This window comes from Danio rerio, chromosome 22 (assembly GCF_052040795.2).
Source record: "Danio rerio strain M-AB ecotype USA chromosome 22, GRCz13ab, whole genome shotgun sequence".
Lineage (NCBI taxonomy): Eukaryota > Metazoa > Chordata > Actinopteri > Cypriniformes > Danionidae > Danio > Danio rerio.
The window spans coordinates 23,807,381-23,833,076 of NC_141042.1; the positions used below are offsets into that span (position 1 = coordinate 23,807,381).

General features: G+C 35.0%; 1 protein-coding gene and 1 long non-coding RNA gene across 3 annotated transcripts in view; one reads left to right on the forward strand and one right to left on the reverse strand.

Annotated features, from left to right (window-relative positions):
• Positions 1 to 20,933, reverse strand: part of nek7 (NIMA-related kinase 7) — a 126,723-nt gene extending 105,790 nt beyond the window's left edge. The window contains 1 exon segment of the mRNA NM_001003617.1: positions 20,698 to 20,933. The gene's annotated coding sequence lies outside the window, so the exon portion shown is untranslated.
• The window catches only part of LOC147831578 (uncharacterized), a 34,839-nt gene continuing 29,202 nt past the window's right edge, over positions 20,060 to 25,696 (forward strand). The window contains exons 1-2 of one of the 2 annotated variants that reach the window (XR_015522047.1): positions 20,060 to 20,147; positions 20,670 to 21,023. This is a non-coding gene — a long non-coding RNA (uncharacterized LOC147831578). Of the gene's footprint in view, positions 20,148 to 20,669; positions 21,024 to 21,841; positions 22,006 to 25,696 lie in introns of those variants that run through there. The other variant, XR_015522048.1, reaches the window with a different exon arrangement.

Here is a 25,696-nt window from a genome sequence, read left to right on the forward strand (position 1 = left end):
TGCAAGAGTCATTTTGACGTTTTGCACCACACTGTTAAAATAGCAAATGCAATTGCGCTCATATGTGTGCCCATAGGCGTTCTGGTCTAAAAAAAGAGGCTTGTTAAGGCGCATTACTGGCGTGTTGATATTTTGAAGAACTATAATAGACTGTTCAATATACCAGATAAAAGCGGGTCTAAAGTCCAGCGCAAAGCAGATTTTTACGTCTCTAATAGCAAAAGTGGATTCAAACACGCCCTTGATAAAACCTACATTTTGGACCAATCAACCTACCTCTATTTCTCGAACACCTGTGAGCCCATTGTTCAGATTACTATTACAATTTTGCAAGACTTGTAGCCTTGTGGTTGGCTTAGATCAAATAGAATAGCCTTTGATTATTACTATTACATGGAGTGATGGGCCACTCTTGTCTGTCTTATGGATGAATTTGGCAGATGATCAGCGCCAATAGCCTAGTGGTTATGCTGTGTTCACACCAGATGCGGAACGCGCAAATAAATTGCGATTTTCACGAGCAAATAGAAGCGTGAATATTGAGTTTAAAGAGCCCATATTATACATGAAATAGGGTCATATCTTGGTTGTAAGGGTCTCCAACAACAGTTTAATATGCATGCAAGGTCAAAAAACACTTTCGTGGCCTTATAATCTACATTTATTTTTACCTAATTATCCCAGCGACTCCTGTATGAATCGTCCAGTGATTCATTTGTTCCCAAACCCCTCCTTAGCGCGAAGCTAATCTGCGCTGATTGGACCAATGACAGTCTGTTGCGATTGGTCGACTGCCTTTAGTCAGAGAGTGGAATGTCCAACAGCTAATCAGCAATATAAAAGTAATCACAGTTCAAACACGCTCGATAGTGTAGGCGTGGAGTTTAGCTGCCAGTGGGTCAATGTAAATACAGACTATGGACTTGAAAATACAGACGACTAACTATTTTATTGAGCAAAAACTCCAAAAACAGTTGAGGAGATCTCCTAGTTTCTCACTCTGCTCTTTTCACAGACACACACACACACACACTTAACCCTGCTCCGCACGACAACACGTGCGCGCGCACACACACACACACACACACACACACACACACACACACACACACACACACACACACACACACACACACACACACACACACACACACACACACACACACACCTCCGGACGACAGCGCGCGCACACGCACACACAGACACACACACCACTCCTTGTCCAAGGAGCTCCTTTAACAAAGCAGCACGCGTCGCGTTTTTAACGTGACTTTGCACGCGATACGAGAATATAGCCAGTTCACCTGATACAGTACACGCGGTTACAAGTAACAAATCACAACTAAATACATTTGCAAGCTAGAGTAAACGAGGCAACTTTAATCGCATGTACTTACACTTGAGAATTGGAGGAAGAAACCCATCCTGATGTCCAGCAGTAAGTTACTCTTTACTGATCCTTCCTTTAACAAACGCTGATGAAGTATTCTTTGTAGCATTTAGTTTCCAGAAGTTTCCAGTAGTTTCCAACTGCTTGGTTATAATGCTGAGGTTTCATCTTTGGGTAGAGACTCAATATATCCATCTGCAGTGTGACTTCAATCCACCGGCATGTTTGTGTGGGTGGGTGTGTGTGTGTGTGTGTGCCGGGGTTCTGCGTCAGAGGGCGGGGCCTCAGGTTTGAAATCTCCCGGGTTTGCGCGTGCACGTGAATAACTTGGTTTCGTTCGTACGTCATGGCGAAACACCTAATGAATCGGTATCAAGGCGACTCGTTTGAAGCACTATGAGTCGACTCTTTTATAGATGAATCAACAGTTTTAAACACTGTACACTAACAGATTTAAGCCTTAGCTGGATACTTCACTTCACTTAGAGCTGTGTTACACTCTACATGGAGGGGAATTTTCAAAAACCCATAATATGGGCTCTTTAAGCACTTCATTTGCACATCAAAATCACTTCACAAAAGATGTAGATTCACATCATGAGCAGGGCTTCTTTCCCCCAAGTGACTCTAGGTTCATTGCTAAATAGCTTGGTTTATGTGCTTTAGGAAGGCTGAACAACTGTGCAGATTCTTTCAGCGCCATGTCTGAGTCCACTAGATCCTTTCAGAGGTGCTCTGTGACTTCATCAACTCCTCCAGAAATTATACCTAGATGATGGAAGCTTTCAGCAGTGCTTCAGCCGAGCTTAGTTTGACGAACTGTTGTCTGGTGTCGGCAAGAGGATATCCTCCTGCGACGCCAACAACTACCTCATAATCTCGCCCTTAAAAGAGCAAGCTCCTGATTGGTTTACACGGTGCTAACGTCCGCTGAAGTTCAGATTTTCCAACTCGAGTGATTTACGTGAATTGCGTCATTTGCACCGCCGCATTCACATGATTTGTGCCAAAGAATGTCTATTCACGTCTTTGCACTGACTTAACATGCAAGTCACTCATGCTTGACACTTCATCCATGGCAGGTGTGAACACAGCATTACATCTTTGACACAGCACAAAGGTGCTCACGACGACCCGAGTTTCTTTCCCAACTTTAGGTCCTTTGCCGATCCTTTGCTCTGCTCCCCACACTTTCCTGTCTGTAATCTCAACTGTCCAGTCCATTAAAGGTAAAAACCGTCCAAAATCCTATTAAAAATAAATAAATATTTGGCAAATGCCAGGAGAACAATTCTTGCCTGACTGAACTGTGCCATCTGTAAAATTTAGAGTTGGAGGTGATGTTTTTTTAGGGATTATGCTAGGTACTAGGGTTGGGCATCTAAGCTATAATGCCGATCCGATACGCATCTTGATACAAAGAATACGATCCGATATATTAGCGATACATTCGTGACATATTGCGATGCAACACGATACGATTCACACCCATATCACGATACAATGCGATAATTCAGCACTAACTTATTAGATCAAGTTTATGAGATGATGTAAGAAAGGATGCTGTGCCGTTGAATGCATTTGATTATTTATTAACAAAACAAAACCAAGACTTTTTTTACAAACTGGCTTTTCTCTCAGAGCCAGAGTGTCAGTTTACAGTAGAGGGCCATTTTAGAACCTATAGCACATATTATTTAAGTATTTTCGAGATAAACAGAATGTATAAGTGCAATATATATAAAAACAAAATATATATATATATATATATATATTTGCACTCTTTCAACATAAAGGTTTACCATTGCACAACAAGAATTGTGATTTAACCTTTTAACTATGAAAACAAGTTTTACAAAGATATATTGTGCCATTGAATATTCAAAACTTAAGGTCGTGAACTAGCAGTGTTATGCTGCTTTGAAACATCACTGTCACTGTAAACAACAGGCTAATAAAAATATAAATAAATAAAAATTAACAGGAGGAGGTGTTTAAAACCTTCGTTCTCCGTTACACTAGGCTGAAAATCTTTGCAGATGAACAGTGCAATAGCATTTGTTATTGCCGTAGAGCGAGCAGAACTGTTGCACATGGAAAAAACTTGCAATGCTTTTCTCACCACTTTTGGAGCTGGTAGCTACAGTTGAAGCAGAGCAGGAAGCAGGGGATGCAGGAACACTGGAAGATGCTTCCACAACAACACCGTGGTGCCGCTTCAAGTGAGATATCAGATTAGTCGTACTGCCCGTGTATTTTACAGATGCGCTGCACATTTTGCAAATTGCATCTGTCCTAAAAAGTCGTCCATCTTTTTTGCAAAATCCATAATGTTGCCATACTTAAAACTCAGTGGGGACTAAAATGTTTGTTTTGCTTCTCGCGCTTTCTGATGGCGCACCACTAGCTTCATCCGCACACCTGATACACTGAGTTGTAGTGTAAGTGTACACATCCGCAAGTCCGTTGCTAAGGCTTACTTTATGTAGGTCGATTAAATTATGCGCCAAAAACAGGTTGACAACACATGCTAATAAATAACAAATACATTCTATATTAAAAATATAAGCTGTATCTTGGAAAAAACGATGCATCTTGCAAAAACTGATGCATCTCGATTTGCTTCCAAAATTTCATTCATCCTCTGCTGCTCTACCGATGCACTCGCATCGTGCACGCGCATGACCGCGTATCGATACATATCGGTTAATCTTCCTCTCCCTACTAGGTACCTTACCTCCAGCAAAGTGCTCCGTTCCACAAAGCAAGGTCCATCAAGTAGCAGTGCTGAACACTGTTCCTGGAGATCTACCTACTTACAGAGTTTAGTTCTATCCCTGCTCCAGCACACCTGCCTGTTCCTGAAAGTCTTACTCTGTCTTAGTTGTGTTGGATTTAAAGTTAGAGCTGAACTTTGCAGGAAGTTAAATCTCCAGGAACAGACACCCTTAGCATAAAGACATGACTAGATAAGTTTGGCATGGCAGATCTTAACTGACTTACCAATCTCAAGACCATTAAACACCTTTGGTACGAACTGGAATAAAGATTGTAAGCCAGGTCTTCTCATCAAACATTACTTTCCGACTTTACAAATGCTCTACTGGATGAATGGGCAAACAATCCATCCGAAACAGTAACATTCTGAAGAACTTTCCAGAACAGTGCAAGCTGTTATAGGTGCAAAGGGGGAGATCGATATCATATTAATGTCAATGTATTTAGAATGCAAAGTCAGTCACTGTTGGTGTAATGGTCAGGCCTCAAAACAAAAAATGTGAATTGAATATATAGTTTGTACAACCAGCACTAACAGAAAACTTGAATGGGGAATACCCAGGAAACATAAATAAATCTGGTTTACATATGTAGTTTTCCTGGCAAAAACCCAGCTGCCATTTTAAAAAAAGAGAGAGAGAGAGAACGACGTAGGGTTTTTCCACTTTTTTAAAAATGCATATACCAGTAGTCATGACACGTTTTACAAGCGCTTAGTAGCACAAGCCTAGTGAGTTATGAAAGAACATACAAGAATACTTGAGTGACAAACACATTAATAAAGTCACTCAACCAAGAAACAGAGAATAGCTGAAATATGGCATTTCCTAAAACTAGTAAATACAACAAATATACAGTTTAACTCTACAATAAACCATGATTTATTTTACTTGACAACCTAATATCTGGCTAAACAGGTTAATTTGACCATGTCAAAGTCAAGAACAGCATGCAGACAAACTCCAGAGCAATAATAAGTCTTCAAATTCCCATTTAAAAGAATTTATTTATTAAGACTTTCTTAAAGTGAACAGAATTTACTGGGAAAAACAAGTCAATGAGCTGTCAACTGAATCAATGTTACTTCCTGATTGACTTCTAAAGAAAGCAGAGCATAAAAGATGTTAATCTGATAGATCTCAGCTGGATTGCACGCACCTGCAGGCATCAGTCTTGTAAATGAAAAAAAAAGTGTTGTCAACAGGATTTTGAGGGGGAAAAAAGCCTTTTTTGTTAAATGAAACACAAAAAGGTGATACTAAATGAGATGCATCATTTAGCCCAAATTCTAAGAAAGTACTGCATGTACTCTTTTTATATGGGGTGTAATAATGCATTTATACTAAAAAAAAAAAAAAAAAAAGTAATTTAAATATTATTTCGAAATAAAAATGTGCCAATGCATATCGCTGAGGTAAATGATATGACTCTGGATATTGAGCTTGTTTTTTTTTTTTTTTACAATACTCCGGTTACTTTATTTATAAGGTGTAATTAACCCAAAAATGTCAATTCCATCCTCATGTACTTTTGCATAATAATGTTTAGTGCCTGTGAAATCCCACGTGAACTGAGGCTCTTATGTTTGTTCAGAGAATGCATATACACTAGATTGTGTACTCCGGGCTGTTTGCTGTTTGTTATAACAATAAAGTTATAAATGTTTAGTTTGTTGCACCAAGTCATCGTTTAGCTTCATAGGACCTCAGAACTTTTTTGGATAGTAAAGCGATGGTACCTGACTTAAGCAGCAGTGTCTTTAGCAAAGTGAAAGCAAAAGTAAAACTGTGCGCAAAATTGACCACATCGCAACTAGAGTTATGATTACTGCAAGCATTTTATATGGTTTATTTTTCATAGCAAACACTTTATATGAAAGGGAATTATGACAGTATAGCAGAAGCCCCTATTTCACTGCGATTGAGAAAATGAAAGTAAACTCCATTTCTCACTGAGGGCCCTTTGACCTGCTGAGCAAGATTTCTCCATCACCTCTACCATGGATCAGCTGTGATCGCCGGTGCGTCACTCATCGTGAACAGAAACAGATCGTCAGAGCCAATCGCTGTCCTTTCTATTGAGCACATGATCAATCATAGGGGTGTAAGAACTTGCTTAGATTTGTTTATTTATTTATCCATTTGTACCTTTACAGTTTGTAACATAGACCCGAAAAAAAAAACATAGTACAGCAAATAGCCATAAATTAAAATTTCATCACACCTTTCTCATTTTCTCTTTATCAATCCCCTTCATCATTATATTCCTTTAATAATATATTTTTACAACTTTTTAAATTGATTATTATCCTAACATTATCCTCAATTAATATCTATTAAAATTAAACTTAAATTATTAAAATCACATTCAAATCCAACACAAATATTGAATAAATCAGTCTTTTTGGAATAAAAAAAAATTAACAACAAAAAAGCCTTTCAAACAACACTTACTTACTCCCATGCAGGGCTATGTGTATCGAAGTCAATATTTAGCCGCACTATGTTGGTGTTTTGTAACATCTAGTTTTCATAAGGTGGATTGTTAACCCAACACTCAACCCCCAACCTTGGAGGACTAGGACATAAACATAAACACTACGGACAATTTATCTCACCCAATTCACCAACAGCTAATGTCTTTGGACTGTGGGGGAAACCGGAGCACCAGGAGAAAACCCATGCCAACATGGAAAGAACATGCAAACTCCACACAGAAATGACAACTGAACCAGCCAGGGCTCCAACCAGCGACTTTTTTTGCTGCGAGATGACAGCGCTACCCACCGCGCCACCGTGTCACCCTCCAAACAAAACTACTGCTCAATATTTCAGCTAAAGCATTTTTTAAAAAAGTACAATTTCACCTAATAACTCATTCAACACTAAAATAACCCTTTAAATAAAACATATTAAACATGCAGATCAATAATGAATATGCATAACTTAAAATAAACACTGAATGAATTGAGCTGTCATTAAATTAGTGCATTATTTTATTCAATAAAAAAATGCACTTATTGAAATTTGAAAAGTTAAAGCTAACTCCAACCCATATTTGCACAAGATCTCATTCCAATGTTTTTAGGGAGAAATTAAATCCGAACAAAAACATACCATCATAATTGACAAGTCTTAAAAACAGTACACTTAAAATGATATACATTTAAAATAAGTCAAGATCAGGATAGATTCAAATTAGGATGTGGCTCTTTGAAGAAGTTATGTTGTCAAAAAACCTCACAGCCAACTATTTCAAACAGTCAACAAGCGTTTCCTTACATGATACAACTGCTTGTTATTTGTGGCCTGAAGACCCCTGGCTGTACCCGTGACCCAACGTGCCGCGGACCCTGTCTCACGTGGTCTAATGAGGACTTAGCCATGTCACTGGCCACAAAGTTCTCCAGCTAACCTCTGTCCACAATGGGATGTGACAACTTCCACTTCAGGGCTAAATTCCTTTTATTTAGCACAGCCAGAGGTTGTGCCCACCAGCCTCAATCACACTAATAGAAGCCTACAGTCCTGAATATCCCTTCATCTCTAGCTCCTAGGCCCTTTCTTCTCGACGTATGCGGCGACTAAAAGTTTGACGACGTTATCAGAGGCGTCCTAGCAATCACTGAACGCACGGTACATTATTACCGTTATGCTCTGTATCACTCAGAACCAAAACAACAGATGTTGATCATGCTTCATTCCTCTGGAATATTCATGATGCAATAATCGGACGCACTTCAGAACACGGTTTTATCTGCGGCCTTTGACAGTTCGTCAACGTGATTCAGTCGAGGAAAGAAACATTTCATGTTTTTCTGCAAGTTTCAAGGGAATAATAATAATAATAATAATAATAATAATTCCTTACATTTAGGTAGCTCCTTTCTGGGCACTCAAACCGCTTTACATGATTGAGAGGAATCTCCTCATTCACCACCAGTGTGCAGCATCCATCTTTTGGCAGCCATTTTGCACCAGACCACACACCACACACCAGCTGATTGGTGGAGAGCAGACAGAGTAATGAAGCCAACTATGATATGGGGAGGGTTAGGAGGCCATGATGGACAGAGGCAAATTTGACCAGGATGCAGGGGTTAAACCACTACTCTTTTTCCTAGGCTATTTAACGACCACAGAGAGTCGGGACCTCTGTTTAACATCTCATCCGAAAGAAGCCACTCACTGAGCAGTATAGAGTCCCCGTCACTATACTGGGGCATTAGGACCCACACAGACTGCAGGTTGAGCGACCCCTGCTGGTCTCACTAACACCATTTCCGTCAGCAACCTAGCTTTCCCATGTAGTCTCCCATCCAGGTACTGACCGGGCGCAGCCCTGTTAGCTTCAGTGGGCTACCATGTGAGAGTTGCAGAGAGCTAGCTGCCGGCTAGGTTTAACCATTTTAAGTCCCTTTTCATGAATAGAGGTAATAGTTTAAAGGTATAACAAAAACAATGTTAAAAAAATAAGGAATAATAAACATTAAACAATGTTTGTAATCTATCAGTCAGGTCTAAACAATATCTTTTAAAAAGTTGTTTTACTATTTTGCGAGAAATAAATAGCATTAAATCAATTGTTAAAGTTGATTAAAATTGCAGCTTATTTTAACCATAATAGTCAATAATAGACTATTAGATAATATTTAATGCTAAAAAGTATCAATTAAAAGATACAAATTGTACTATTTGTATTGTATATTGTTTTTATGTCGCCCACGCTGCTGTTGTCTATTGAAAAGAATGCATCAATAGAGCTGCCGTTTTCCTACAGGGTAGAGCTCCTTTGAAATCAATGTGGGACCAAGGTGCAATGGAGGATTGGCCATCCGAAGCCATAGATATATACACATGTATACATATATCTATGATCAGGAGTTTTCCCGGATGGTCAGTATGCAAATATTTTTTTAAATCACAAAAACTATAATTTTACATCATTTTTAATCGATGGATAAGTGACCGCACGGGCTTTTCCGACAAAGAGCGAGTGTTTGCGTTCATGGAAATGCATTATCTTCCCTCCCTTAAATCTGAGCTAATCCGTGTCCTGAAACACAGCCCCTCGTTTGCATCTTAATGTGCATAATATCCACCGTTCTGATCTAAATGGTATACCATTTGTAATATTCAATAATTTAGGTCAAAAATATGCACATTGAGGTGCAGGCACTGTTATGCTATTAGGCACCCTTATAAGGCTAAATAGCCATAACTTCACTTGGCAGAAAATATTAAGTTTCTAGCAACGCCGCATCTTGTTGTCATATGGTATTTACATTGTTGGCTGATTTTATTCAACAAAACTAGCATAAGCCTAGAATTTAGTGCAAGATGGTGCTACTTTGCCTCATGGTCAGTGCAGTAAGAGAATGTATTATCATCAATACTTCTTTAGCACAAAAGTTTGTGACATACAAAAAGCTAAAAAAAACCTAAATCGTACCTATGAAATATTCTGCCTTTATGCTTTTTTTGCTCTATACTGCACTGGTAAGCAGCGATCTTCAGATTGGCATAAGTCTTGACTACCACAATAGAATGACATTTGTCTTTTGAGCACTGTATATATATATATATATATATATATATATATATATATATATATATATATATATATATATATATATATATATATATATATATATATATATATATATATATATATATATGGTACTATTTAACCAGAACAGAGCAACATTTCTGTACAATTTTATATTTTTAATTGATAAAGATTATTCACTTATTTATTTGCCTAATACCAATATGCAGAACATATTTTTTAACCTTTAGTCTTGTTTTTGATGGTAAAGGCGTTTGTTTATACTGTAATTTTACTTTCTTTGTAAACAAAAGTGATGAAAATAAGTGGTCTTTGATCATTTGTATTACAATAATATGGAGTAAAAAAGTCTCATCTCATCACCAATTTAGATTTTAACCAGTAACATTGTAGACATATTAACTTGCAGTATATTAACTAAATAAATACTGATTGCAAGAAACTAATCCTAAGCTTAAGCATTGTTCGTATACTGAATACAAACGCTAATCCAACAAGCGGCGCTTTTACAACAGCAGGAATAACAGTGTTACCCTGGTTACTGCAGTAAACAAAGCAGCATGGTGTCAAATCTAGCAGGAATTTCTTTTTTTTTTTTTTATATAACCTATACAGCATCCCAATAATTAAAGATTAAATTCAGGTAAACTGTCTGCAGTATACTGATACCAAATTTAATACCTTGTAAAATAGCATTTAAAAACAATTAAATACAATGTCTCAATTTTTGATACTTTTTAAAACCCCGTGGACACCCAGAATGAATGATGTTATTGCTAAAAATTTCATTATGTTTTGTTTGTTTTATAGTTAACTATTTATGAGATGTGGGTAAATGTTCTAATTCGGCTACCACCGCAAGTATATTATACTATTATATACACATATGGGAACCACTGAAATGTTTGCAATCTTGTGCACAACACGCAAAATTAGCCTAAAAAATATAGAATTTATCAGTAAATACAACAATACAAAAAATAGAGTTATCAGATTATAAGAAAAAAAAATACCATCAGTCAATTTCAACTGTTATACCAATAATTAACATTATTTTAATCGATTAATTAATTAGTTTGAACTAATTTGTTCAATGGAGGTGGTGTACTATTACAGATATACTGTCCTATACACCGAAAACCTATATAATAGCCTAAAGAGCAAACACTGCTAATTAGTGACAGTAATGAAAAAATAGAAACTGAACTGAATTATGCTAAACGGATGTTACCAAGGGTTGCACAGTGGGGCTGTTTATTTATGTTGGCCGATCCTGCAGTGAGAAGCTCACAGAAACCCTAAGAGGTCTATTCTTCACCACACCTATCATTAGGGACTTTCCTTCTCTCATCGCCTTCTATACTTATTCATCAATGCCCTTCACCACTTTCATGAAAATACATCTGTAAAACTCAAACCGTCTCATACTACTATCATCTGCGCTTCTTCCTCCGAACACAGAGCAGAATTTAAAGCGAGTGTCTTCTGCGCCTTTTTAATGGGGCACAAAGGATCTGCCCTTTTCATGAGATATAAGAGGGACTAGAAAAAGCGCCTTAGTTGTAAGACGATTGTAGGGCTTGCTTTGTTCTGTACTGTATGTCAAGGCTTATGCCCCATTCACACAGCCAGTTCTCCATTGAACATCACTGTAACACGAATTGGTGGCGTCCGTTTCAAGAAAACATTGTAAACGCAAGTCAAACCAAATGTTTTCAAAAACAAACTTGAGCAGTTTGGAGTGGATCACAAACAAGCCACACTTACAAACTAGTTGTTTTAAATGGATCAAAAAAGTACACTGAATGATCAGAGCAAAAAAAAGATCTTATGAACTTTCTTTTCAGTGAATGAAAAGCATACAGAGAATACAGTAGGCTGATTACTGATTCTTGTGAGTGGATTTATTTTAGAAATATTACTGAAGGTATTTTAACAAAGAATGCACCAAAATGTATATTCTGAATGCACTTGACTAGAAAAACATAATCAAAAATGCTTTGTAATAATTACTTCTTTATTAAATAGTCTCAAGTAATTTAAGGCTTTTTAAAACTCAATTTAACCAGCATTGCTATTATAACACATTGGGACTATTTAAAGCAGCAGCACAGAGTACAATAGAGAGAAATGTTTGGTCAGTGTGTTATTTAAGTGGCCTATTTCAATGGACTATTTGAGTGTTATTCGAGCTGTTCTGGTATATGGAGCCAGATCAGTCTCTAAAATAATACATTTACAAAATAAAATTGGTAAATACACAAATCCAATTTGTAATTCAAAACACGAATTGGATTTGTATATTTACGAATTGTGTTTTGAATTTTTGTATTGGATTGTATATTTATGAGTTGTGTTTTGAATTTATGTATTGGATTTATACATTTTACGCACTGTAGGTTCAACACAATTCGTAAATACACAAATACAATTCATAAATTCAAAACACAATTCGTAAATATACAAATCCTATTCGCTTCATAAATATGCAAATCCAATTTGTAAATTCAAAACACATTTCATAAGTACGCAAATACAATTCGTAAATTCAAAACATACTTAAATACAGAAATCCAATTCGTAAATTCAAAACGGATAAATATGCAAATCTGACTTGTAAATTGAAAACACAGTTTATAAATATGCAAATTGGATTCATGAATTGAAAACACAATTCTTAAATTCAAAAGACATTTTATAAATATGCAAATTCAAATAAAAAATTCAAAACAAATTGTAAATTCAAAACACAATTCATACATATGCAAATTAGTTTGTAAATAGACAAATCCAATTCGGAAATGCGCAGAACACAATTTGTAAATACGAAACACAATTCAAACCTTAAACATTAAATAAATTTGAGAAAATATTTATGATTTTTACTTGAGAATGTTGAATTTACGATTGGATTGTGTTAATGTGAATTGTGGCGAGCATGTATGAGTATTATTTTTGCAAACAAATTATTTTTGAGACTGATCTGGCTCTGACTGAGTACTAGGCCTGTCACAATAATCAACATATCGACTTATCGTGCAATATTTGTACATGACAATAATTTTTAGTATTGCATTATGCATTTACAAATTCACAAATAACGTTAAACCCATTTTACAAGACAATTTACATTTTACCACACTGATGTCAAAGTTAATAATTGGACATTTACATAATAGTACATTTAATAGGACATTTACATAATTTTGACGTCAAATTACAGAATCAAAATAACCTTAAGAACGAAAAGCCTTAGTTCCTTAAAAGTATTTATGGCTATTTGCATTATTATGCGGTTATGGAATAATATGGCATAATCATTCCATAATCAGTGGCATAAAATCATCTCAATATGACAATAATATTGCTTTTCGCAACAATTTTTGTGACAATATATAGCACAACAAAAATTCTTTATCATGACAGGCCTAGCGAGAACATGAGCGGAATATCCAGAGTGAAACATTGAGCTATTTTGAAATATGACTGAGCGCACTTAGGCTGCACAATATATCGTGTTAGCATCGATATCGATTTGTGTGAATCTACAATAGCGACAATCTCAGGCGACTTCAAGAGAAGCTTAATCATTTGAACAGAAGAAGTGATAAAGTCTGCCTCTTTATTTTAACCTTTATTATAAAGATAAATTATGCTTAATTATTTATACAAGCATGACTACACAACAATGGTCTTAAATTCAATTTCTAAAGGGCCACTGCTCTGCATTGTTTAGCTCCAGTCACCTCCAACTTAAACCTACTTAAGCCTGGTTTATACTTCTGCGTCAAGTGACCGACATAACTCACGGCGCATGCAACGCGCGAAGCTGTGCATTTATACTTCTGCGCGCTGTCTCTGTCGGTCTGCATTAACACTTCCGAAACGCTAGTTGGCAGTGAGGTGTAAATGTTCCTCTGTGTCGAGTTTCTTCTCTGCTGTTTTGCTTTTCCTGAACACTTCCTGGATGTACAAGTGGCTCAAACTCGCTCATTTTGAGGCAGGAACCGGCGGACGTGCAACAACTTTAAATATAAGGTAAACACAAAACAAAACTTTCCATCCGGAGCTCCTTCACGGGACTCCACACTTGTAAACAATCGCTACATCGGGCTCGCGCCATTGGCGCGGCTCTCGGTCCCGCCCAGACTCGTCAGCACTACCAAGCCGAAAAATCAAAGAGCTTGCGCTACGCGTTGTTGCGACGTGTAGTTACATTTTTTGAAAGGTGCACGTCAGTGACGCCGATGGCCAAGGGCTATGCGTCAGTGCCGTAGAATACGCCGGCGTTTGATGCAGAAGTATAAATCAGCCTTTAATGATCTCTAGTAATCTTGAACACCTTGATTAGATGGGTTAGGATAAAAGCTAAACAGTGCAGAGCTGTGGCCCTCCAGTAATCGAGTTTGAGACCTATGCCATACACTGTTATCTTACATTGGATTATTAAATTTTTGTACATCATTACTGTTAGTCTCCAGCCAAAAACCATATAGTGTTGTTTATTGTTATTGTTAACTTTGTTCTCATTTCATCTGTGCTTTAAATTGTTTTATTTTATATATTTGTGTATCATTTGTATAATTTATGCAGATGCAATCCCTTGCAAACTTTTTTCCAAATAGTCATTGTGTGAAATTATATTAATATAGCAGGAAAACCAAAATATTGCAAAGTGTTTTTTTTCCAAATGTCAAAAGGTATTCAACGGTGCATTCCACTCTTATCCAACCTTGTTCAGGGCAAATACAAACTGCCCTTCCGTTGCATAAGCCAAGAAGCTTCATCCAGTGTGAAAGCCACTTCAGCACATGCAGTGACTGCAGCTGGAGGAAAATCCAGCACACTAAAAAAGTAGATAATGGTTGATAATTTGATGCATCCCTAAGTTTTACTGAAATTCTCAAAATAAAAACACAAATAACAATTGCAATGAAGTACTCAAGAGAATTAAGAGAACATAAAAATAAACATTTTTCAAAAATACTGTGTAAATAATGTGATTTTTACTATAACTTGTTAATTTATTCATTTTAAAAAGCACAAGACAGTTCACATATGTTCACTTCAAGAGAATTTGACAGTTTCAACATGATAAGCTGATCACTTTGAAGATACAAGTAAATGTTTCCTAGATTCAAATTTGCTTAAAAGGAATATGTTATGCCAAAATGCCAGTCCACGCTTTGGAGAATACTTTATCCTTCAATTATTCATGTCATTTAAGTTCTAAGGCGGCATATATTGCATCGTATTCCTACTAGTATTGCACTTTTAGCGGTCAACGAATGGCCGAGACAAATGACACTGTTAAAACAACACTTTGTAGATCATAAAAGATCTTAACCGTGCATTAAAAAACACGTTTGGCCTGTTAACAACCAGAGAAAATGCTTGCGACATCAAAACATCAATATTAATAAGATTCCCAGGGATATTTTTGGCCAAACCGAAGTGAAAAAAACTGCATGGTTTGACCCGGAGACCTGGAGATAGTAACGTGACAGACTCCTTGTTCAAAGAAACTGGCCTGCTTTCATCTCCGGCATTTTCCTGAGCCACACTGGCCCAAAGCCATCTGCTTTATTCTAATATGGGGATAAAGATGCAGGGATTTTTTTTAAAGGCTTCCCAAGTACGATAAACAGCCTTTATGTAGCTCACTCCTGTTTACAGCATGCAGTATGCTGTGCTGTAAAATATTCACTGTTAAACTGTCAACGATGCTGGCCACTCGCCCGGCCTTCACAGTATGGTGGCACTCGCCCTCAGTTTACGCCCCCTCGACCCCCCACCAATGCCTGCTCACGGCTAGGCGCAGGAACCAGCCCACTTCTCCAGACCTTCCAGAGCAGTTCAAACGCCCTGCCAGCTTCCAGGCTTGGCTTCAGCAATGTGTAAAGTTTTTTTTTTTCATTCCCTGCCCTGCAAAGGCACCGCCAAAGGTTTCAGAGTTCCAACTTGGCATGACTTCTGAAAACAAAATAAAAAAAAATAAAATAAAAAGCGCCACAGCTTCCTCCTGCAGCTCTCGAGCTGGCTGTTTGTTTCGCTGACTGATTGAGTGCAGAGAGCAGGGTCCTGTCGTGGAAGATCCCCAAATGAGGGGGTGTTACGTCTCACTCCAGCCACAGACCTCGACAGCCCTTGGGCCGGAGAAACTCGGCGCAGAGCTGATGAGTGTTAGTATGCCAGGCTGGCGTGCCCAGCTATTTGCAACACTCGGGCTATTGCGTATTAAGAGAGACAGGCTTTCAAAACACACAGCCTCTTGCTTTCTCTCCGTGTCATCCTGTGTGAAATATTAAGTGTCGTTTGCAGCGAGGACGCAAGAAATGCCTATAGCGACCCGTACGGAGAGACTGTGGTTGTTCTTTTGGATCACAGCGCATATTTACTCCGGTTTTCCTGTATTTTGTGACAAACGCAGGCTGTCAGCGTGTCTATTACTGCGTTTACAGTGGCATATGCATCGCATAATTATGCTATGAAAGAGTTCATTTCCTGGGGAAATCTAAAGCAACGAAAGAGGTGAAAAAACAACAAAGAAAATGCCCAAATACATATCTGTCTTTGAATGTGCAGAAAGATCAACTTCAATTGTGCCATATCAGGCAAAAAATAAAAATGTGTGAAAATCCTAACATTTTGATTGCTATGCTGACAATATTTTTAATAAATATAGAAATGCAAGGTTAAATGTGAGGGTCAACTAAATAATGCATCACAAAACACCACATAAAAGTTAGTTAATTCCTTCAAACTAATTAAAATACATTATTAATGTCCTTAAATTCGCAGAAAAAAAGTCCTACAAGTTTTTTAATTGCCAATACAATATCGATTGTGTTGAGTGGCTGATACAGCGAATAGGGATGTGATTGCACGCAGTGACTAGTTTCAATAAATTTAAACCCTAACCAACCAGTCCACCCAAGTTCATAACCAACCAGTCCTAAAAAACGGTTGTTTTACTTTGAAACAAATAAACATGCTGCTGAAAAAATGTAAGTCAGCATAATGTTCTGCATTGCATTATGATACTGTTGCTGACAAGAAGATTCCTGTCATAAATTTTATGTTTACTGATATTAACACATCCTTAAATACAGCTCTCTTACTTACACTCCCATTAAACACTACACTATTTAATATTTTGCACAATTAAAATTGTGCATATTTATTGCACTAATTCATCTTGAATTGTATATATCCATTGCACATATCCACTATAAATTATGTTTATATCTATCTTAGGCATGAGACGATAACCATTTTCAAGGTATACCTCTGGTCGGGTTTTAAAACCACCAAAATTTTCTGCTATACCATTCCTGAGATATGTGTAAGATTTTTTATTTACGTTTTTGTTTTGTTTAGATTATGACAACAGTATCTCCAGCAATAAATATTTAAAAGTTCAGTTTTAAATTGAACTTGTGGATTCATTTGAATTATTTAGTCTGACATGTTTACCGTTTCTAAATATATATATAGAAATATCACGGTTTCACGGTATTGTGATTACTGCCCCCCAATATAAATAAATATACACACACATATATATGTGTGTGTGTGTGTGTGTGTGTGTGTGTGTGTGTGTGTGTGTGTGTGTGTGTGTGTATATATATATATATATATATATATATATATATATATATATATATATATATATATATATATATATATATATATATATATATATATATATATAGAGCAGTAATCACAATACCATGAAACAGTGACATTTTATTGAAGGTTATCTTACATAACCTTACATACCTTACATAAGCTTATCTTATCTTCCATGCCTAATCTATCTGCATACTTCTCATTATTAATAGCAACCTGTACATATCTTAACTATTTTAAATCTCTGTTAATAGTTAAAACAACCTGTATTTAATATTCATAGTACATCACCAATAGTTTTTCTTTAATTGCAATTTATAACTTATACCTATATCATACAGTATCCATTATTGCACTTCTGGTTAGACATAAACTGCATTTCGTTGCCCACTATTACATGTGTAATGACAATAAAGTGGAATCCAATCTAATCTAATCTTAAAAGTGTCAAATAAATTAAATGTGGAAATACGCACACTTTATGTTCCCCCACAAATGGCAGACCCTACTAACCCTATACAACATGTGATTTGGGAAGCAGTTATGGCTGGACGATGTGGCAGAAACGCATTCTCAACAATCATTTTCCATACTGAACGATAATGATACACATTCCGATACAAGTTGCTAATGCTTCCAGACTTAAAAAGAGTATCCCAACAATGACTGAATCCAGAAAAATTAGAAGGTCCATTAAATGGCATAACATATTTTCAGTTGATAAATTTCGGTGGCAGAAAATTCAGCACATCTCTAACAGAGATGGGAAATAACGAAGTGCAAACACTTTGTTACTGTACTTAAGTAGATTCTATCTGGTATCAGTATTTTACTCCACTACTTATTTTTCTGACAACTTTCTACTTTTTTTACACAAACATCTGTACTTTCTATTCCTGACATTTTTAAATCAGGCATGTTACTTTTGTTTTCATGTGTGTAAAAACAAACAAAAAACAAACAAACAAAACAAAAAACAAAAAGTGAAATCAAATGAGCAGCAAAAGTGTTGCCGTTTTAAAAAATGAAGCAGCTTTACCATAATGCAAAATTTATTTGTAGTCAAAATATATTACATTTGTTTTTTCTTTTCTTTTTTTTACCAAAAGAAGAAAATTTAAAAAAATTAAGTTCTAAATTTAAGACATTTATCAAAAATAAAATACAGGCAGCCTACAGAATTATGTTTTAGGGTATATGAACGAGTATGGCAGCTGTTGTTTTTAACAGCCATATTTTGGGTTCAGGTGATTATACACAGGACAACTTTTTGAGCAGTGTTTTTGGACAATATTGTAAAACGATGCTGCTTGGCTAATTTGCTGCTTAAAAAAATAAGAAATGGAAGTTATTTTGTATAGATGTACACATGGTGTGCAGTGTAGCAACCACTGTTAAAATAAAACAGGTTGTAGTAATGAATCCTTTTCACTTGAGAACTTGTTTCAGGCCGTACTTCTTGACTGTTACTTGAGTACAAAAGGGTATTCAGTACTTCAACTTTTACCAGAGTCATATTTAACAGAAGTATTTGTACTTCTACTTGAGTAAAGGATGTGTGTACTTTTGTCATCTCTGATCAGAATATAAATACACTTTTAGATTCCTCTGTGTATGACTGGCTCTTAGATCAATATAGATTTAAAAAGTCCAGAGCTTATCAATGTTCCTGACATTATTTTATCACAATTTGATATAATAACGTTTATTTCCCAGCCCTAGATGCAGTAGAGTAATTATGATTTTGAATAAAATATAGTATAGGCTAGGCCCACATGGAATCTGCGTGTGCAAAATTCTGCAGATTTATAGCCCATCATTGATGTGTGTAAATTAATATTTATTCAGTTTTTAAACTAATGTCAGTAATATTATTGACTAATATGAAAATATGTATATGATTTATTTACAATAAAGTTTGTATAGTAATATTTTCTATCTTTTAGTGGAGCTATTGTATGAGAAACTTGCTTTGTTTACTAAATAAAGTGGATCTGATTGGATTTGCATTGTAAACATTAAATACAAGTTAAAAAGGTATGACTTTTTTTATATATTAAGGTTTTAGTTATGATACTCCTAAAATCATTCTGCATAAATTTGCAAAAATGTCAGCAGATTCTGTGTGGTCCTAAGTATAGCATATAATATGTGAACCATGATGCAGCACTATAGCTAAAAACTGCACTACAGAAGTTCTAAAACAGTCATAAACGCTCATGTTTCATCTAATTTATGTCTGCTAGGTAACTCGAAAACTAATTATACTGTTGATTTCACCATTTACTTTCATTTTAAATTCATTCATATATAACACCATTTTGCCATAAATATACAAATCTCTTTATAAAACAAGTTTATGACACACTTGAAAAGGAATAAGACTGATAAACAACTTGTAACACTGACATAAATAATTAAACTTTTGTTCTCATTCATCGTCCACTGTTAATCTGAAACCTAATTTAATTTTTTTATTTAATTATTATAATGTTATATATATATATATATATATATATATATATATATATATATATATATATATATATATATATATATATATATATATATATATATATATATAATTGCTATTATTTCCTATTATTGTAATTTTACATGTGTAATAACAAAATGACAAAAACACAATGACCAAAGACGCAATAATGAACTCGCCCCTGACTAACTTACGTCATTAGGAACAATATGAACGAGGTCCATTGAGCTCACAAAACAACATGTATCAATGCGTTGCTGTCAACAGCTGGAAAGTGTTGCCAAAGTAAGAAATGCCTAACATGCTCAAATAATCAGCCTTTTCGCAACATTTCTATGGATAGTCAACAAGACACACATTGTTATCTGTGTCTGAGGTTAAATAGGGAGCATCTCAAAAAAATCAGGAGTGAATTTCCTACATTTCCACTGCATTTGTCACACTGACAGACGTTAGCTTAGCCACAATGCTTAAAAAAGTGTGTCGTGTCACTGCTGGAAACTCATACGACACTCTTTAAAAACAACTTTAAACTAACTTTCACAACATGTTAGAGATGAAAAACAGCGTTATTAAAAATTAAACCAAATAATTTTGATAATTGTCACTACTGTACTAACGCCACAGCAGCATTAGCCTAGCGCGCTAACACAAACTAGCCCAAAGTTCTGTCAACTTCTCCATAACTCTTTCTGCTGCAAGTATTTAAAGAGCATTAATCACAAATAAATCGCATCAAGCACTCGAAATGTCATTGTCGCGTGATAATTGAATGCAAAAGTGACACGCTAACTTGTTTTGCGTTAGCCAGGAGGGAATGAAGCTAAACTCTTACCAGGAAGTGCCAGCTGAGTTTCTCGCGCCTTGAATTGGAGCTCTTGCCGATGATGATGGAAATAAGGATGAAGATGATGGTGCTTCAGTCTGTCAAGGTCGAGCTCCTGTTGAGTTCCTGCGCGACGCCGCGACACACACACACGAGCTGTTCACGCGCCTACAGAATGCGTGTGTGTTCAAGTGTGTTTGTGTGTGTGCGTGTGCGCTCAACAAGCCATTCCCGACTTGCGTGAGTTACACACACATCCCAGCATGCTTAGTGGATGGAGAGGGGCGGGAAACTCCACACAGGCCAAACAACTTTGACATTTCATAGAGGAAAGAGTAAGTAAATGCGTAAAGATGCTGTGGAAATATAGTTTTACTGGGGTTGAGTAAAATGTTAAAATTTGTTTAATACTAAAAGAATTCCATTGCATTTTTCTTTCTTTCTTTCTTTCTTTCTTTCTTTCTTTCTTTCTTTCTTTCTTTCTTTTAATTAATTCATTCATTTTTTTCTTTCTTTCAATCTTTCTTTTCATTCATTCATTCATTCATTCATTCATTCATTCATTCATTCATTCATTCATTCATTCATTTTCTTTCTTTCTTTCTTTCTTTCTTTCTTTCTTTCTTTCTTTCTTTCTTTCTTTCTTTCTTTCTTTCTTTCTTTCCTACTTTCTTTCTTTCTTTCACAAAATGTAAACATCATTTACTTCTGACTTCTTTAAATTTTAAATGTCTGTACCAGCCCAAAACCCCCATAAGTGGTTTTGTTTTCTCATCAGTTGGAATAGAATAGCTTTTGCATAGATTATGATTGAGACATTTTTTTTTCTCAAATTTTACTCAAATACATAATTATATAGTCATGTAGAGCATAAAAGAACAAAAATAAATAACTTTTGTTTTAGTTCACCCAAAATGCCTATTATTTTTTTACAAGTTTTACTTTAATCTTATTGTATTTTGACCTCAGTTTGAGTTTCACCTGACTTCTATTTTAATTTATCTTTTACAGAAGTGCACTCTTGTTTGAATCTGTCATGTCTATTCTATATCTTTAACATAATTTTAACACATTTTAGTCTTATTTTTTATCTCACATCTATGCTATTCTTCACTTTTGACCCAACATTTTATTATTTCAATAAACGTCACAGTGGCGCAGTGGGTAGCACGATCGCCTCACAGCAAGAAGGTCACTGGTTCGAGCCCCATCTGGGCCAGTTGGCATTTCTTTGTGGAGTTTGCATGTTCTCCCTGTGTTGGTGGGTTTCCTCCGGGTGCTCCGGTTTCCCTTACCGTCTAAAGACATGCAGTACAGGTGAGTTGAATAAGCTAAATTTTCCACAATGTATGTGTGTGTATGAGAGTGCTGGATTGCAGCTGGAAGGGGATCTGCTGCATGAAACATATGCTGGATAAGTTAGCGGTTCATTCCGCTGTGGCGACCCCTGATTAATAAAGGGGCTAAGCAGAAAAGAAAATGAATAATTAAAATAAAAATTCATTTCAGTTGTTTACTCTTATTATCTTGAACTTTATCATTGTCTTGAACTTTATCATATGTTTTGCAAGCTTCTTTATTCTGATTCTGATCCATTTATCTAGGGCTGCGCGATATTGGTAAAACAGGACATTGTTTTGCTGTGATATCGCAATATGACCATAATTTTACCAGATAATATAATATAATATAATATAATATAATATAATATAATATAATATAATATAATATAATATAATATAATATAATATAATATAATATAATAGGCGAGGCTGTGGCGCAGTGCTGTCGCCTCACAGCAAGAATGTAGCTGGTTCGAACCTCGGCTCAGTTGGCGTTTCTGTGTGTTGTTTGCATGTTCTCCCTGCCTTCGCGTGGGTTTCCTCCGGGTGCTCCGGTTTTCCCCACAGTCCAAAGACATGCGGTACAGGTGAATTGGGTAGGCTAAATTGTCAGTAGTGTATGAATGTGTGTGTGGATGTTTCCCAGAGATGGGTTGCAGCTGGAAGGGCATCCACTGCGTAAAAAAAACTTGCTGGATAAGTTGGTGGTTCATTCCGCTGTGGCGACCCTGGATTAATAAAGGGACTAAGCCGACAAGAAAATGAATGAATAATATAATATAATATAATATAATATAATATAACATAACATAACATAACATAACATAACATAATATAATATAATATAATATAATATAATATAATATAATATAATATAATATAATATAATGTAATATAATATAATGTAATATAATATAATATAATATATTATAATATAGGGTTATTGAATAACACTACTTGAAAAGATTTAATTTATTTAGACTGACTGCGACTTTTTCTGTTCAGTGCAAGCAAAAATAAATAATTAAACAGTGCTTTATGTTTTATTTTGGGGGGGGGGGTGTCTAATAGTATTCAAGTACAGAAATTTAATAACTTTTAATCTTTAATAAATAATCTAATCCTCCTTTGTGACTATTGCAGATACACACATTGTGATGTGATGCTCAAACGAGCCTTAACTTCATCTATTCTATTTTCTTGTAAATGTAAATGTCTCTACACTTCTATTTATTTTTTTCTTTTCTGTTTCACTTCATTAATGTTATATAAATTTGACCTCTATATTATTCTGCTTTTACTAAGTTGCTTCTACACCGTGACGACATAGAACTTTATTCTGTCCTGTTTAATTCAGTAATATTCTATTGTTTCACTTCAGTTTTTTTATACAGTAGTTGCACATTTTTAAGTTTCATCTCAGTTTCAGAAGTTTCACATCATTTCCTTTTAGTTCTGTTTCAATCTAATCTATTACATTTAAATTGATTTAGTTATATTCTGCATAATAAGCTTCACTGTACTATTCCTTTTCAATTATCTGTGGCTTCTGTAAGTTTTGGTTTACATTCACTCAATTCCTTTCCATTCAGTTCTGTAAGTTTTCCTTCATTTCTCTTTTATTCTATGCTCTTTCGTCTTTCCTTTATTTGGATTTTCACCTGGTTCCTCTTCATTTTATTTTACAGAATGTATTTTAATTCTACACTATAATTTTTATGCTTTTGAATTGCATTATAGGTCCTTGATCTTTCCTCTGACAATTTTTGATGCTGAAAAGTTTTTTAAAAGTTGCTTTTATTTACCTTTTTAATAATTTGTATTGATATGTTGTCTGTTTTAGTGTTGTAAATTACAGTACAAAAACCTGATAATAAACAACTAGTACTTTCTGTAGTACTTAATTCTCTCTATACTATTTCTAACACAATATATTGTTTCAAAAGACTAAAATATCAATAAAAAGTCACCTTGTTAAGTTGCATGGTTGAATTTTCATCATCAAAAGTCAACAGAGAAAGATCTCATAATGTAATTAATAACGAATCACAAAAAAATGACCATTAACAGATATTTTTATACTAGGGCTGCACAAAATTGAAAAAATCTTGTTTTTCTGTGATATATTTTGTGATTTTGTCACAAGGTGATTTGAATAGCTCTATTTGGAAAGATTGTATTACTTTAGATTGACCAGGATGATCAAATCTTTTTATTTGCAGTGCATCTGCATGAAATATAATAAATTTCAAGCATATATAAGTATGACAGAGCAAAATAAGGTTTTAAAACTACTCAAGAAAGTACAGAAATGTAACAATCATACGTAAAATAGCATGGTCATCATCACTATATAAGTTTCAAGGCAAGTTTATTTATATAGCACATTTCATACACAGTGGCAATTCAAAGTGCTTTACATAAACAGGAATAAAAGAGACAAGTGTAAGAAAATAAAAACAAATAATCGGAATTATAAAAATAAGAATAAAAAATAGATAAAACAAATAAAAATGTATTAAAATAGGTTATAAGATAATGAAAAAGAAAAAGAAAAAAAACATAATAGTGCAATCTGTCGGACGTAGCACAGTCCACGATAAATAAGCACAGTAAATAATATTTAAAAATTCTGTATCTTTTAAGCTTTAATAAACAATCTAATCCTGTGATGTGACTATTGTGAATACACTGTGATATCGATGTGATACACTGCACAGCCCTATTTTTTACAATCTACTCTATTCAAATATGTTTTTTTATGTGAATTCAGATCTAAAATACTGACGCTGCAAAAACAAAATCATACAAATCTATTACAATACTAGCTGAAAGATAAATTTCATAAAAACAAACAGCTAAATAACACATTTAAAGCATCCATGAGAGTTGTAATACACAGCAAAACACTTTTCAAATGTCATTTACAAATGCAAAGATTCTCATTCAAGACACCTGAATCAAATACTATACACACACACACACACACACACACACACACACACTGTAAAACCCAACAGTCAACTGAAATGAGTGTATTAACTCAAAATTTACTGAAAGTTAATTCTACTCATTTGAAAAGAGTTTTGAACTTATTGTTGAAGGTGATGAGTTGATTAAATACCTCATTACACTTAAATGTTCAAAGTACTCATATAGATTAGTTTTTTTTAACTCAAATGGTTTGTTGCAATTGGTTTTCAAACAGTTTGAGTTGCTTTAACGTATTGGGTTTTACACTACTCAGTTGGTTTGAGTTCTCTTCATTTATTGGGTTTTACTTTGCTCAAATTGCTTTGTTTACTCAAATGGATTAAGTTCACAATACTCATTAAGATTAGTTTTTGAACTTAAATAGTTTGTTGCAATCGGTTTCCTCAAATTAGTTTAATTAACTGTTTTTTTTTTTTATTTTAGAACTTTCTATCTCCAAAACAGCTTCTCTGTCAAAGAATATACTGTATATTTTAACATCTTATGAACTTTTAGCTTTCTTATCGAGGAAAAGGTATTTAGATCTGAATTATTAAAGCCTGCCACTTCAAAGTCTAGTTAAGCAACAAAATTAATATCTTATATATTAAATTAGGTTATACATCGTACACTCAAATAATCCATATTATGTTTCGTCAGCAATATACAGTAGTATTACATTGAATTCGAGC